The following is a 16278-nucleotide window of genomic DNA, read 5'->3' on the forward strand; positions in this document are numbered from 1 at the left end:
AGAGAGTTGGGGAGAGAGAGGGACTCAAAACTTGAGAGACTATTGAATACTGAAAACAACAGAGGGTTGAAGAGGGATGGGGAGGGGGGAAAAGAGGTGGTGGTGATGGAGGAGGGCACCTGTGGGGAAGAGCACTGGGTGTTGTATGGAAACCAATTTGACAATAAACTACTTTAAAAAATAAATTAAAATAAATAAAATAAAATCTTCATTTGAAGGTGAGAAAAAAATAAAGCATTTGGTTGTATTTTAAAAAGTTTAAATTGGCCTGTATTTTCATTGTAGGAATTCCATTTTGAGACATATACCCTAAAGAAACTATTTGATATATATACTCAGAGATAATGATATGATATGAACAATGTTCATAACAGAAACATTTGTAAAAATAAAACATTGCTAAGAACCAAAATTTCCATCGACCAGAGAATAAATAAGTCATTATGATGTCAGACAACAGCAAATGCATGTAGCAGTGAGAATGACCTTCACCTGCACGTGTCAATGTGGCTAAATCTTAAGAATAATAATACTGAGCATAAATCAAGCTCCAGAAAATATACATATTTTATTGAGCTTATAAATAGATAAGGCTAAATAGTATGTTGTTTAGAAACACATTGCTAGGGATATTTAAAAAAAACTATTTTCAAAAGAAATGGCATGATAATCACAAACTTCAGGATAGTGACTGCCTCAGTTTTGGGGGGAGGGAGTGGGCTGAGATCAGAGAAATGGTCACAAGATTTTAAGGTACTGGAATGTTCTATTGCTTAAAATGGACCTATTCTTCATACCTGACATGTTGCCATAGTTTTGTAAATATATAAAAACTTAAAAAAGGGATATCAGTTAGAAGCACAACCATGACTATGACGTTTTAGAAAATGCTTGCTTCTGTGCTGTGTCCTGAGAGTCTCATAGTCCCACTGTACTCTGCCCCACCATATGTGCACCTGTACACTTGTCCACCTCTAGCTGAAGGTTTTGGTGTAGAATCCCGTTTTCTACTTAAAATCAAGGCTCAGAGAGATTCTGTGTCTTGAGATCAGAAAAGTCCAGATGAGCTCATGTCTTATTAGCAGAAAGCAGCTTTCAGAGGGATGGAAGGGGAGGTAGGGGCTGTTTTAGAACAGGTAAAGAGATGTCCAAGGAGTGAATGCTGCTCATTGCCTATTGCTGATCTTTTGAATACCTAATTTGAACCAGTTGAGTTTGGGAAAGGTCATGAGTCCATAATAATGCTCAAAAGGAATAAAATGACATAAGTTGCAAGAAGATCATCAATATGAGTTAACTTAATATGAACCCAGTTTCTGGGGCATCTGGGTGGCTCAGTCGATGAAGTGTCTGACTTTGGCTCCAGTCATGATCTCATGGTTCATGAATTCGAGCCTTGCATGGGGGGAACTCTGTGCTGACAGCTTGAAGCATCACCCTCTCTCTCTTTGCCCCCTCCGCTCTCTCTCTCTCGTGTGTGTGTGTGTGTGTGTGTGTGTGTGTGTGTGTGTGTGTGTCTGTGCACACACACGTGCGTGCTCTCTCTTCTCTCTCAAAAATAAACATTTAAAAAATGTGAAACCAGTTTTTCCAGTTGAAAGGAGGGGTTAAGCTATCTGATTTAAAGGAAAGTGGACTATGATTTGTTTAATTAGAACAATACTGTTGTCTCATTGAGTAATTTAAGCATTAGTGAGGAGCATTGTTTCTGCTCCGAATGAAGTGTAAGAAATGTCTTACAGTGACAAAGAAAGATGAGCCTACTGAGTTAATACTGTGAGATATTGATCTGAGGACAGCAGCTGGCTTGCAAAAGTGGGCCCCAGGCATGGCAGAAGAAATGTGCATCTGGGTGCTGAACCTGAGCTGCAAATGTTCCCAGCCATGTGCTCCTCACCTGACAAGCTGGCAGGCATGGAACTAGTGTCCAGAGAGTTGAGGAGGGAGCTACTCAGGGCTTCATGAAATTCTCATTCCAATCAGGTGGAATTAGTGACACATGATTTTTTTATATTTGTGAAGTCAGTGTTGCTGTGTCCTTGTTGTGTGGAGACACCTGTTAGAATCTTTAGTCCCGTTAAAGTGCAGGTAGTCATGGCCTGGGTCTGTGTATTCATCAATCACTGACACTGTGACAGCTATGCGTGTTCCAAAAACACTAGTTCTAAGGCACTTTAAAAAGTGTCATTTAAAATTAAAAGTATTGTGGGATCAAGTAAATCTGGGGAATTGTGTGTCAATCAGAGTCAAACAGGAATCTTTGAGATTTCCAAGAGCCTTTAATAGGCATTGCAAATCTCCATAGAATGGATTACATGCAGGCATAGTTTTCTGGGCCCTGATTTTACCATGAATCCCTTATTCCAAGCAGCCTTTTCTTTTATCAATTGATATTTAGAGGAACGTACTGGGAATTGTAAGACCATTCACTCTAAGGCTCATCCCGACCCCTCCACTTTAAGACCCACATTTTCCAGCCTGAAGAAGCAAAGCATCCTATCCAATTTTATGTATCAAGTGTAAAATGTGTATTTCCTTCCTGCCTTTCACTCTATTCAATCATCTCTCTCTTGGGCCACAGGGAAATAGTTGTACTTTGCATTATTTAATTAGAATTTTGGAGTTATTGATTAAATTACCAATAACATTGATTAGATATGCATAAAAGGAAGGAAGCAATCAATAACAAATTGTTAGGGACATGGAGAAGACCCTAGTTATCTTCATACTAGACACTTTTCTAATAGGGAATGGACCCTTCACATAAAAAATTGATAGGAAAAGTACAGACAACATTTAATCAGAGAATATTTTGGGGGCTATTTAAGCTAGGAGTTAAGTCTTACTTAGCAATACAAAGATGTTCTCAAGCAGCTCACACAGACTAGTGGGGCCCGAGATATCAATGCAGTCATTACAGGATAAGGTGATAGGTGACAGAAGTGTACCCAGGATGCTACTGGCATAAAAAGGAAGGCCAAACTTGGTGGGAATTGATTGTCACTCCTACTTAGAAAACTTCTATGACACTTGGTCTGTTTTGCTTTTTTCTATACTCCCAGTGCCTTGCACAAGAAAACGGGTGTTCAATGATAGTAAGCAATGCTCTTCGCGAATGAATATGGAAGAATTGATAGACCTGAGTGAGCAGTCCACTGGGAAGTCTGGTCAATACAGTAAAGTGGAAGCAAGAAACATATCTACAATAGTCATTACTTATTAGTGTAGTTTTATGCTAGATATGTTTCTAATCACTTTGTATACATTATCTCATTTGATCTTTATAACAGTGTTGTGAATTAGGTAGTATTATGTGTTATTATTACATATGAGGCAGTTGAAGTGCAGTGAGATTAAACTTAAGCAATTTGTCCCAAATATAACTGGAAAGTAGAAAAGAAGGGATTTAAACTTAGGTCTGACTTTAGCCTTTGTAGCCAGGCTTCCACAGAGCAACTGCAGAGATCTAAAGAATCTAGCAGTGGCTAGTTAAAACACTGGCTACCATTCTGTTGGAATTCCTACCATCCAGATCACTTCTTGAGGTCTTCTGCTTACATAATTAAGGCCCAATACACGTGCTTGTTAAGCTATTAGCTAAATTAGTTCATTTCCCTAATTTAACACTGCCCCCTTTCAGTTGGCACAGACTAGTACCCTAAGAGGAAAGCAACATGGGAACGTCGAGTTTGAATAGTGGGATTGCTAATTGGACACAATTTAGAGGCCTAATCAAGTAGAAGAAGGCACTGAGAAATTTAAGAAGGAAACAGATAAATAATTAAATGTAAATATATATAATAATATAAATTACATATACATACTATATACATAAGTTACATATATAACATATATAAATAATATACACATATATATTTCCAAATATAGACTTGGGTCCCCATATTAAAATAATATGATTACAGATTACATAGCAAGAGGAAACCCATGTTAAATTAGTTATGCTATTCAAGTTTTTACCTTTAGCCAGGGGAAGTATTACTTATATTTTGTCTAGGCAACACCCAGAAAGTTAACTGTTTGCTTACAGTTGACCTGAAGTGAGGAGCATGTCTAGAGCAGAGACGTCCAAGTTCAAATGAAGTGTTTCTGCCAATGCATCAGCTTCTTGGAGGCATACATGCCTGCCACCTCCACCACCAGGATCCGTGTTCTAATTTCTTGAACCTGTGGTTAGTTTACCTTACACAACAAAAGGCTCATTTTAGATGTGATTAAAGTCAAGGACCTTGAAATGGAAAGATTAGTTTGGATTACCCAGGTGGGCCCAAATTAATCACGTGAACCTAAAGGCATAGATCATGTCCCAGTTGCAATCAGAGGGAGACATAAAGAAGGCTGAGAGGCATGCAGGATTGCTGGCTTGGAAGACAGAGAAAGGGCACAAGAGCCATGGGATGCCAGCAGCCTCTAGAAGCTGGAAAAGGCCAGGGAACAGTTTATCCCCTGGACGCTCCAAAAGGAAATGCAGCCCTCCAGACAACTTGATTTTAGCCCATTGAGATTTATGGCAGACTTCAGGCTTGTAAGATAATAAATTTGTGGTTTTCTTAAGCTACTAAAAATATGGTAATTTGTTATGGCAGCAATAAAAAAATAATATCTACCAAAATTAGAATTTTAAGTTGATATTTAAATTTCACACAGAAGGCCTCAAAATAGCACAGATATCAGTAACTCATGTTAAAAGGTTTCCATGACTTATCTACCTTAAATATTACATCATGAATATAAGCATATCCATTCAATGAATACTGGTTGGCTCTCTTCTTATTTCGGGGACTAATTTGTAACTTGCTTAAATAACATCAACACCTCTTTCAACCAAAAGAGCTTAAGATTGATTTTTCCTCTGTCAGATAGTGATGGACAAAATTTCTTAAGAGATATTATGGTTCTGATGCTAGTCAGTAGGTTGTGTTTATTATCTGTTTCGTTTTGTTCCTGATACTATTTTTTAATCATGAATTTGGGACAGTTAATGAATATTTAGAATACTTATACTATTAAAAGGTGAAACGAGAGTTTTAAATACACTCTGTGTTTTTATGAGCCTGTTTTCAGTTAATTTTTTATTTACAGACAATGTGAGGGGTTATTGTTTTATCTTATTCATAATATAAGGTACAGTCTTCTGCTTTATGATTCATCTTATTACCTTCCTTCCCCCAGAGGAAAAGAGAAGGCAGTAATACTGGGAATTAGAACTGTTATCAGGCTCAAAACATTTAATTAAACAATACATTCAGTTACTTCTTATCATATTGAATTAATCTTCTTAAATTGCCCTTTTATTACTCAAGAAAGGCTAGGCTATGCTGTAGTAATAAATAAATTCTCAGAGGCTATACACAACAAAAATTTATTTCTCACTCAATGGCTGTAACCTTCTTTGATCCAGTTCCCATAGGTAGTTAGTGAAAAATTCAGATGTCTCAGTATGCCTCGATTCCTCATTTGGAGCCTTGTCTGTGCCTAGGCAGAAGGAGGAGATGCGCTGTTCCTGCACACCGGCTTCTAAATGCCTTGCTTTAACAGTGACGCTCATCATGTCTACTTGTACTGCACTCATATGGACATCCTAGCTTCATGGGAACTGAGAATTTAGGAGGATCACATGGATATTCAAGAAACAGTGAAGGTCTCTGCTATAGTTCCCCAAGTCCTAATATCCAATTTCACAAAGAAAGCCATGTGACAGAAAATATTTCTACTGGTAGTTTCAGGACAATGGACACTGAAGTTGTCCTTCTTTGTCATATGGCACCAAACTGCCTTTCTGAACTGTTGGATATCAGGCTTTTTTTTAAAAAATCTCAATCACAAGGAAGTTAAACAAAACATACTAGGAAATGAAAAACTAGATAGGAGGTCCCATTAGTAAACAGCAGACAGAGCACATGCAGTATGTAGAAAGAGCACCAGGTGAGACATTTTTTCTTTTCCAGCCTTGCACATGCTGGTGTTCCATAAATACTCAAATGCATGAACTTCCAGTATCCTGATATTTGAGGAGACACCATTACTTAGATTTTGTACGTGTCTAAGATTTTATTAGTTGCAGAATTACAGTAATCCAAACTTCAAGTAAATATTAATGATTTATTTAAAGCAATCTTTCTCAAAGTGTGGTCTGGGGATCCCTGAAACCCTTTTGATGTCTGTATATTATAATGATAAATATTTGTCTTTATAGATTTTTCCAAATCCATAGAATGTACAACACCTAGCGTGAACTCTAAGATAAACTATGGCCTTCGGGAGATTATGATGTGTCAGTGTGTTTCGTCCTTGGTAAAAAGGTACCATTCTGCTGAGTGCTTTTGATAATGGGAGAGGCTAGCATGTGTTGAGAGCAGAGGGTATATGAGAAACTTCTGCATCTCCTCTCAATTTTGTTGTAAACCTAAAACTCCTCTTAAAAAGTAAAATCTTTAATAGACAAAACAGAGCAAAACCCACTATTCATATTGGATTAGGACCCAACCTAACAACTTCATTCTAAAGTGTTCATCTATAAAGACTCAATTTCCAAATAAGGTCACATTCTGAGTCACTGAGGGTTGGGACTCCAACATAGTTTTTGAAAGAGCTTTTGTGGAGGACACTCTTCCACCTATAACAGCATCCAACCTCACATCTATCAATTGGAAGGATTCTGTATGGCAATCTTCTAACTTTCAGTCTATTACATTTTCTGTTGAAGTGGTGCTCTTAAGTGTGTGTCACCTTTGTCAGAACAATTTGAATATGCATATGTGTTTATGTGTTAAATGCAGGTTCTTACACCCTACCTCTGACCTCCTGAGTCAGTTACTCTGAGGATGAGATCCTGGAATTTTATTTTTACTTACTTTTTAAAAAATGTTTACCAGAGAGAGAGAGAGAGAGAGCAAGTGGGGAAGGGGCAGATAGAGAGGGAGATACAGAATCCAAAGCAGCCTCCAGGCTCTGAGCTGTCAGCACAGAGCCTGATGCGGGGCTGGAACTCACAAACCATGAGATCATGACCTGAGCTGAAGTCACACAGTCAATCAACTGAGCCACCCAGGCACCCTTGGAATTTTATCTTTTAATATGCAATCTTTTAATATGCAATGCAAATAGATTGTTTTTTGGTGTACAGTTGCATGAATTTTGACACAATGAATTTTGGTCTAGTTTCATGTAACCACAAATAGAACCAGGATACAGAACAGTTGCATAATCCCCAGAAATGTCCCTTGTGCCATTTTTTTATGGTCATATCCCCACCCCTAACCCTGTAATCGCTGGTCTGTTCTCCATTACTATAGTTCTGGGATTTTTTTTTTCAAGATTTTAAATAAATGCAAATGTATAGTATGCTACATTTTGACACCATCTCCTTTATCTCCTTAGAATGCCTTTGAGACTCAGACAAGTTGTGACATATATCCATAGCTCTTCCCTCTTTATGCCGAGTAGCACTCTACTATGCGGATGTATCAGGGTTGGTTTATCTGTTCCCCCATTACAGCACATTTGGTTTGCTTCCAGGTTTTGACCGTATGAATAAAGCTGCTATATATATTTGTGTACACTTTTCATGGGAACATTAAGTTTTTATTGCCATAGTGTAAATACCTAAGTGTAGGATGGTTGGGTGATATGGAAATGTATGCTTAACTCTATAAGAAACTGAAAAATTGTTTTCCAGAGTAGCTATAACATTTTGGTCTTAAATCTAATGTTTTAACAAGTGTCCTAGGTGATTTTTAGGTAGAGAATAGTTTGAAAACTCTTGCCTAATGCCTCTAGTGGTTCATCCAGCGAGCAAAACTATTATCTAATAATTGTAAGATATACAGTGAAATGGGATTTTTTCCCTCTAAGGTAACATTCACTGTCTTTATCAAGTAAGTTATAAGCCATGTACAGAATTCCATTATCTGTACTTTTCCCTAATTTAATGCATGTTCCTCCAAAGACAGAAATACAAATATTCACAGACAATATGTCTTCATGTCTAATAATAACTTGTTCCATATTACCAAAATGCTTATTAGAGCAATTTTTAAATGTAGTATCTTAAATAGATACAGAGAGAGGAGATTATGTATAAATAGTTGTGCTGAATAATTAATCCAGATTTCTCTCTGGAAGTATATATTATTTATAAAAACTGTCTCAGGTATGTTTTTAATTTTTAGGATTTTCTTGAGCAAACAGAATGAAAACTGATATGAGCCCTACACCAATAAAAATGTAAAATCATACTAATCCTTGGTGTTCAAAATATCTCATAGACTGAAATTTATCTCTGTTCTATGGGATGCTGTCAATCAATACTGCATACAATTGGGGACTGCTCAGAAAAAAAATAATTATGGGGATATGTCACAAGGACATAGGAGCCGTCTGAAAACCTCCCAAAGGACAAAGTCAAAACAATTTAAGCAATAAAATAAGAAAAGTGGTAATGTATAGCCCAAGGCATAAAATAAAAACCCATGAGTCTATACTGATATAAATGATTGACTAAACAAATGGAGGAAGAGACAAATCTCCCATATAGGAAAATTCCAAATAATTTATGTAGCTATTACACCTGTAAGGAGATGGAACTTAACTTCCTACTCCTTAAGTGTTGTGCATAGTGACTTACCTCTAAAAGGCACTATGTGGAAAAGGGTGAAAAAAATAGTATCTTTGTAGTAGAGAAATTCTGACAAGGATTACTTCACCTATCACTATCAACAGTGGTAAATCATGGTGATAGTCTTTACCTTAATATAATATAATATAATATAATATAATATAATATAATATAATAAAAGGGGCATCTTACCTCTGTGGCTTTCTTTCCTAAAACCCAAAATGTTAGTTTAATCATGAGGAAAATGTCATACAAATCTCAATAGAAGACCTCCTACTGCAAATCTGACCAGTACTCCTCAAAACCCTCAAGGTCATCAAAAACAAGGAAAGTTTGAGAAATTACCACAGTCAAGAGAAGCCCAAGGAGTATGATGACAAAATATAATGTGGTACACTTTAAGGGACCCTGGAAAAGAAAAAATTAAATTGTGTAAAAAGGAAATTTGAATAAGGTATGAACCTTACTTAATAACAGCGAATCAATATGGGTAATTAGTTGTAGCAAATGTACCACACTATTGTAAGACGTTAATAGACAATAGGATGTGGGATCTATGGGAACTCTATTATCTTTGCAATTTTTCTATAAATATAAAACTCACAAAATTAAAAGTTTATTTTAAAATATGCACAGTACAATCAACTAAATGGAATGTATAAAGCATCAGTTGGGGAGAGCAAATACTGCCCTTCCATTTTCAATCAGAAGAACAATTGTGGGAATGTGATATTGATTTTTGTATTTGCACCTAACAGATCCTTAATGAATTTTCCAAGGATAATTAATGAATATGCTATTTCACAGTGTGAATTTAAGTGAAAGAGATAGTTTTTATATTCATTGAACTACTTCATTTTTCAAAGCATCATGCCAGGCACTTAATTATTTAATGATTATATCAAACCCATGGGAATTATGCCTTTTTTAAAAAATGAAAAATCAGGATCTAAGCTGTTGAGAAACATGCCTGTATTAGTTTGCTGGGGCTGCCCTAACAAAGTACCATAGACTGGGTGGTTTAAACAACAGAACTTTGTTTTCTCATAGCTCTGGAGGCTGAGTCCAAGATCAAGGTGTCAGCAGAAATTGATTTCTTTTGAGGCCTCTCTCCTTGGCTTGCATATGGGTGTTTCATCCCTGTGTCTTCACATGGTCTTCCTTTTGTGTGTGTTTCTGTGTCCTAATTTCCTCTTCTTATAAGGACACCAGTCATACTGGATTAAGGTCACTGAATGACCTCATTTTTACTTGATTACCTCTTTAAAGACCCTAGATCCAAATATAGTCACATTCTAAGGAGCTGAGGGTTAGAATCTCAACATATGAACTTGAGAGGAGCACACCATTCATCCCATAAAATGACTAAATTGGTATCTCTGCCCCCATCCCTGCCCCCGTGAAGGAAGTGGCTCTAGTTGGCCTTTATTACTCTAAAGCCTTTGCTCATTTATTTATAGTATTGGTGTGGTCATTAGCCATGGTTTATTTATGTCTCCTATGATAGTTCAGCCATAGGAGAAGCTGAATTCATATAGCTTTAAAATTTGTTTTATCAAATTAATACCTAGTGAACATTTTATCTGGAAATGGGAGTTAGTGGTATAGTAAAGTTTAGTCAGACAGACTTAGATTTAGATATTTGTTCCTTTACTATGTAACTATGCTATCTTCTTCCTGAGATTGTAGGGAGCATTAAATGAGATTATACCAATAAAACTTAGCTTGAAACAAAATATTACTAGCATTGCCCTTATTTAGAGGGAATAGTATTATAGTAATTTTATCTGTCTAGTAAATTCAGTAAATATATAGAGAGTACAGTGAAAAGTTCTTCAAGAATTTGGAAACAAAAGAAATATGATTACTTTTGAGAGTTAAACTTCACCATCATCACATAATGGATAAAAACAGTTTCTTCTTCTCGCAGCAAGAGTTGACATAATATGACCGGAGCTATTAATACAGCTAACGGAAGGATGTGTCACTCTGAGGTAGGGGGTTAGGCAACCCATGGGAGCCTAGAAAAGGAGTTACAGAGACAAATATCAGTAAAACCCATCTGGGCACTTTGAGGAAAGAGGGAATTTAAGCCAAGAGAGTTTTGAAAATACCAAGGTCCTATTGCCAAGCTCCCAATTAGAGGATTAATCCTTCAGCCTATCTTAATCTTAAACCATAAAACATTCATACTATACCAGTGAGGATCTTGTGCCTGCAAACCAATTTTACCTGACCACATGTGGATGAATGTGCTTTTAGAGATTAGATAGATGTATCATCCTAACTTGGGTGTCCAGTGATAGCTATTTGCTTTTTTAACCATAAGTAGACTTTTATGAACTTGGTTAATATGGTTGAACTATGGATCCAGTATCTGTGTACCGGGGTGCCTGGGTGGCTCATTCGGTTGAGCCTCCAACTTCGGCTCAGGTCATGATCTCACGTTTGTGGGTTCAAGCCCAGCATTAGGCTCTGTGCTGATGGCTCAGAGCCTGGAGCCTGCTTCCAATTCTGTGTCTCCCTCTCTCTCTGCCCCTCCCATTCATGCTCTGTCTTGCTCTGTTTCAAAAATAAATTAAAAACATTTTAAAAAAAGAAAAAGAAAGTCTGATATCTGTCTCCAAAAGGCTGGGGACCCAATTCTACCACATTGTGGACTTAACTTATAATGTACAATATTAAGGGTGCCAGAATTAGCAAATAAATATATGAAAAGTCCAGTTGAATTTGAATTTCAGATAAACAACAATTTTTTTTAGTATTAGTATGTCTCATGCAATATTTAGGATATACTTATGTAGTAAGTATCTATTGTTCATCTAAAATCCAAATTTAACTGGTCATTCTGTATGTTAGCTGGCAATTCTAGAGAGAACTCTTTTAAAACAGCTTAATATTCTTATTTAAAGCACTTAGGGGGCGCCTGGGTGGCTCAGTCGGTTAAGCCTCCGGCTTCGGCTCAGGTCGGATCTCACGTTCCTGGGTTCGAGCCCCAGGTCAGGCTCTGTGCTGATAGCTAGCTCAGAGCCTGGAGCCTGCTTCCAGTTCTGTGTCTCCTTCTCTCTCTGCCCCTCCCCCTGTCATGCTCTGTCTCTCTCTGTATTAAAAAAAATAAATAAAACATTAAAAAAAATTTAAAGCACTTAGTACAGATTCTAGCACATAAACATTATAAATAGTAGCACATTCTAGCTTTTTGTAGAAGAAGTTGTATTAAGTGAAAAATAATCACATTTGTGACTGATTAAATAGGTTAAATAGAAAAACCACAAATCATTGTGCTTTTACTCTTAAAAATTTAAATCTAAAAAGTCAATTACTAATACTTTTGGTCAAGTAAGATCATATTCCTTGCATTTTGTAAGAGAGGATATTTATGAAGTGACTCAAAATTTTTGTTTTACCTCTAACCCTGAATGATTATGAAATAATCTAAACTCTATATGAGATTCCTTCTCCCTGGCTGGGATGGATTTATGGAGGACATTAACTCTTGGGTCCCAATGTTTAACAAAGTGCCTCCTTTCAATGCATCCACAGGACATCTGCTCACTTCATAGTAGCACAGTGGGAGCAATACGGAGGGGGCAATTGACAAGAACTGCTCTAAAACTTTCTAGGCAAGAATCAGTTGACATCCAGGGTAGCTGAATGTCAGAGAAATGAGCAAGGTGTAGCACAAATCTAGGACTGTAGCATCTATAGATTGGGCTATGCAAAGCCCTAAGATGCTCCTAAAAGGAAAACAGAAAATCTTGAGGGGTAATTTTAAAAGATCCTTTCTTTCCACATTTATCTGCATGTCCAAAAATTACCATAAAATTAAAAATGTTTATCTTCTATTTTCAATTTCGTAGTGGATTGCTATCAACATAGCAGTTTTCTCCAAATATTTGTATCAAGTTAATCAAATATATTTTTTTCTTTGTGTTTTCCTTGTTATGCCTGCAATGGTCTTTAAGAAGACCCCCAATGTCATAAAGTCTCCCACCTGGTTAACCCTCCACTGGAAGGAATTCACTTAAAACAGGCCAGATGGAAAAGAAATCTGTTATTCTAAAGATATGCTCTGTGTGGTTCCTGACTTGGACATATATGATCACATCAAAGTGACCAGTGAAACTATATGGTTGAGTCACAGTTGGGAAGTGTTTTTCCCTTGTGTCTAGCTTTGATATCGTTCTTTTTACTATTATGAAAAGACAATGGCATCATAAAAAAGTAAATGAGCAAAATACATTAAAAGAAGTATATTCTAACTATGCTCTGTATTATCATGCAGCATTCTGCATTCATGTATGCATCTATTTTAATATGATAACAACATTCTGAAGTGAATATAATTATAAGGCACACTTTCCTTTGTGGAAATTATATGTAAAAGCTCTGGACTTTCTTTTCCAGCCTGTTTTAAAGAAGCAGTAAAAATAAGCTCTCCTCCTGTTACTTAATTTCAACAAATAAGATAAGATGGAGGTTTAAATTATGTGTCTTGTGGAGTGATTTGGTTGACAAAGCCAAAGTGTATGCATTCTTTAGGAAATAATTACCCTAACAACAACAAGCATTTATTTGGCTTCTTTTTCAAAGCCTCACAAGATGCCTTACAATTAAAACACAGCAAGTCGACCTACTTTCTTTAAGGGTGTTCAGGAATAGGAATGAACAGATATGTCTTTAGTTTTAAGTGTCCAGACAGAAGGGTACTATGAATAGAATCTGGGAATAAATTCTGGGACTCCAAGAGCCTACAGCTCATGAGTGGGATAAAGCAAACAGCCTGCTGACTCTGACCTTAATGATCGACTAGGGACATATGGTCGTCACAAAAGATCTAACAAATTTCCTGGGCCTTAGCCATTAACCAACTCATCAGTGAGCAATACACCATTTAAGTTAGTATTGAGTTTTGTGGTGATTCAGTTCTGGATTGTAGAACCAGAGGGTTCAGCCACCTGAGCCCTGCAACCAGCTGTACCAAGGGCTACCTTGCCTTGTGCCCCAGGTCCTTATAGGTTACTGTATCCCTGATGACCAAGATTGAGGCTGTACTCTGAAGTAGTGGTTGGGAGGAGGAGAAGTCTACCAGACTAGCAGGAGCAATGACGGAACGAAGTTCTCTGGGGGCTAGCAGTAGTAAAATCCAGGAGAAACTTGTAGCACCAACAGCTTCAAAGGCTTCATTTACTTGACTTTCAAGGCAAGGCAGCTTTAGGCAAGTTGTTCAGCCATCTACTCTGAATCTCAACAGGGGCATTTATCATTTCTGACTGGCCTTCCTTACTGTCAGGTCTTCCACCTGGGAGAGGATCTGAAGAAAGAACCTGAACACTTCCCAGAAATTTGGGCTCAACCTTCTGGTATCTTTCTCAGAGGCTGTAGGATGCCAAAGGCTGTAGTCATCTGAAGATATGTGCAAATGATCAGCTTGTACTATTTCAGAATGTAAAGTATCAAGTGTCACATCTAGTTACGGAATAAATAAGTGACAGAGATGAAAGGCATAGCATAGGGAATAGAGTCAATGGTATTATAATATTATAGAGTTGTATGGTGACAGATGGTAGCTATATTTGTGGTGAGCATAGAATAATGTACAGAGTTATCAAATCATTATGTTGTGCACCTAAAACTAATGTAATATTGTATGTTGCCTATACATCAATTAAAAAAGTGTCACATTGGAAATTACTTTTTAATAACAAGTATAATTATCAGGGGGGTCATTTTATAATATATAAAATATCAAGTCACTATGATATATACTTGAAACTAATAGAATGTTTTATGCCAATTATACTTGAATGAAAGAAAACTATACAAATATCAGGGTAGATCAGTGATTCTCAGCCAGGGGCAATTTTGCCCATCCCATGCCTCAACATATTTGGCAATGTCTGGAAACATTTTTGACTGCCACAACTGGGAGATGATACTGGAATCTCTTGGGTAGAAGCCAAGAATGCTGCTAAATGTCCTACAGTGCACAGGATGCCCCTCCAATAAAGAATTACCCAGCTTAAAATATCAATAGTGCCACAGTTGAGAGACCTTGGGTTAAATTATGTCACACTTAAATTATTTTGGCATAGTTGAAGATGGATATGGAAAATATAAGGAAGTTTCAAGATACTGAGATAATGGTCTACATTAGGATATAGTCATATATTCTGCAGGATTGAGGAAAGAGCCCAGTCAAGGTGAGTATGTGGGAAAGATTTCAGGGAGGAAGTACAGCTTCAGCTGGGCTTTAACAATTACACAAGCAGAAAGGAGCCATTGTTGGAAGGAGAAGCAGTTCATCAAAAAAGGAGAAGACTGTTCAAAAGTGCAACATAACCATCCCACATCTTTAGATCCAGGTGAATCTACAGAGGATTGAACAGCCTCAAAGAATTTTATTGGCACAAAGTGCCTCCTTCTCTTTTCCTGCCCCTTCCCATACCCCAGAAAGTGTCCCTACTAACAAGACTTGGAGGAGCTGGAATACCAGTGAGAATTGTGAAGTAACTTGCCAAGACCAGAGTGTGCCTGGAGTGCTACTGTTATGGTGGCCATGCCAATGGCCATGTGGGATTTTGGTCTACAAGAGGACTTAATTACAAGTACATTGAGAAGCTTACTAATTAATGTCACCTCAAATCTCTCATGCCTTTTAAATTCCCTATAGCCAAGGATTTAGGGCTTTGCCTTACTCACATGGACCTTATTTTTTATTTTTTAATTTTTAAAAAATTGTTTATTTATTTTTGAGGGAGAGAAGACACAAGAGGAGGAGGGGCAGAGAGAAGGGGGCAGAAGACCTGAAGTGGGCTCTGTCCTGACAGGAGAGACCTGAGCCAAAGTCAGAAAGAAGCTTAACCAACTGAACCACCCAGGCACCCCTCACACAGGGGCCCCTCACATGGGCTTTATTAACAGCACCTATCATACACTCCTTTGTTTTGTGCAGTGGCAGAAGTCCTGTGATTCTCAACCATTTTAGCATTTCAATTGGCCTAAAGAAAGAATGCCTTCCCCTTTTAGTTATCAGCACATGTGGGCATAATAAGGTAGGGACAAGGTCAGAAAAAGGTGACTCAGAAATTGGAGGTAGTAATGGATGAGGTTATCCTTTTGCAGAAGGGACTCATTCTACTTAGATGGTGGTAGTGACTCTGGATTTAACAGACCAGAATGTATTTTTCAGGTAGAGAGCTTTCACTTTAACAAATATGATGAAACTTATCTATAACTATATTGGACTCTGTGACTAGTATTAAGTAGTAAGTAGTACTAGTAGTAACTGATAGTAACTGGGTCACTGATAATAGTCAGAGGATCTGGTTGGTAATTTGCTACCAGGATGTTTATGATCTGTATGAAATCTACAAAAAAAAAAGAACTAGAAGAATTGATATTTTTTTTAAGTTTATTTATATATTTTGAGAGGGAGAGCACAAGCGGAGGAGAGGCAAAGAGAGGGAGAGAGATAATCTCAAACAGGCTCCACATTGTCAATGCAACATCCAACATGGGGCTCAAACTCACAAACCACGAAATCATGACCTGAGCCAAAATCGAGAATCTGCCAGTCAACTGATCAAGTCACCCAGGAATTGGTAATTCTTTTCACCAGTGTTCAGGAATAAAATGCTCAG

At 37.3% G+C, this 16278-nt stretch overlaps 1 pseudogene; it reads right to left on the reverse strand.

Moving 5' to 3' along the window:
• The window catches only part of LOC115295258, a 39553-nt pseudogene extending 33984 nt beyond the window's left edge, over positions 1–5569 (reverse strand).
• Between the last annotated feature and the right edge of the window lie 10709 nt (positions 5570–16278).

This window comes from Suricata suricatta, chromosome 7 (genome assembly GCF_006229205.1).
Source record: "Suricata suricatta isolate VVHF042 chromosome 7, meerkat_22Aug2017_6uvM2_HiC, whole genome shotgun sequence".
NCBI classification, from domain to species: domain Eukaryota; kingdom Metazoa; phylum Chordata; class Mammalia; order Carnivora; family Herpestidae; genus Suricata; species Suricata suricatta.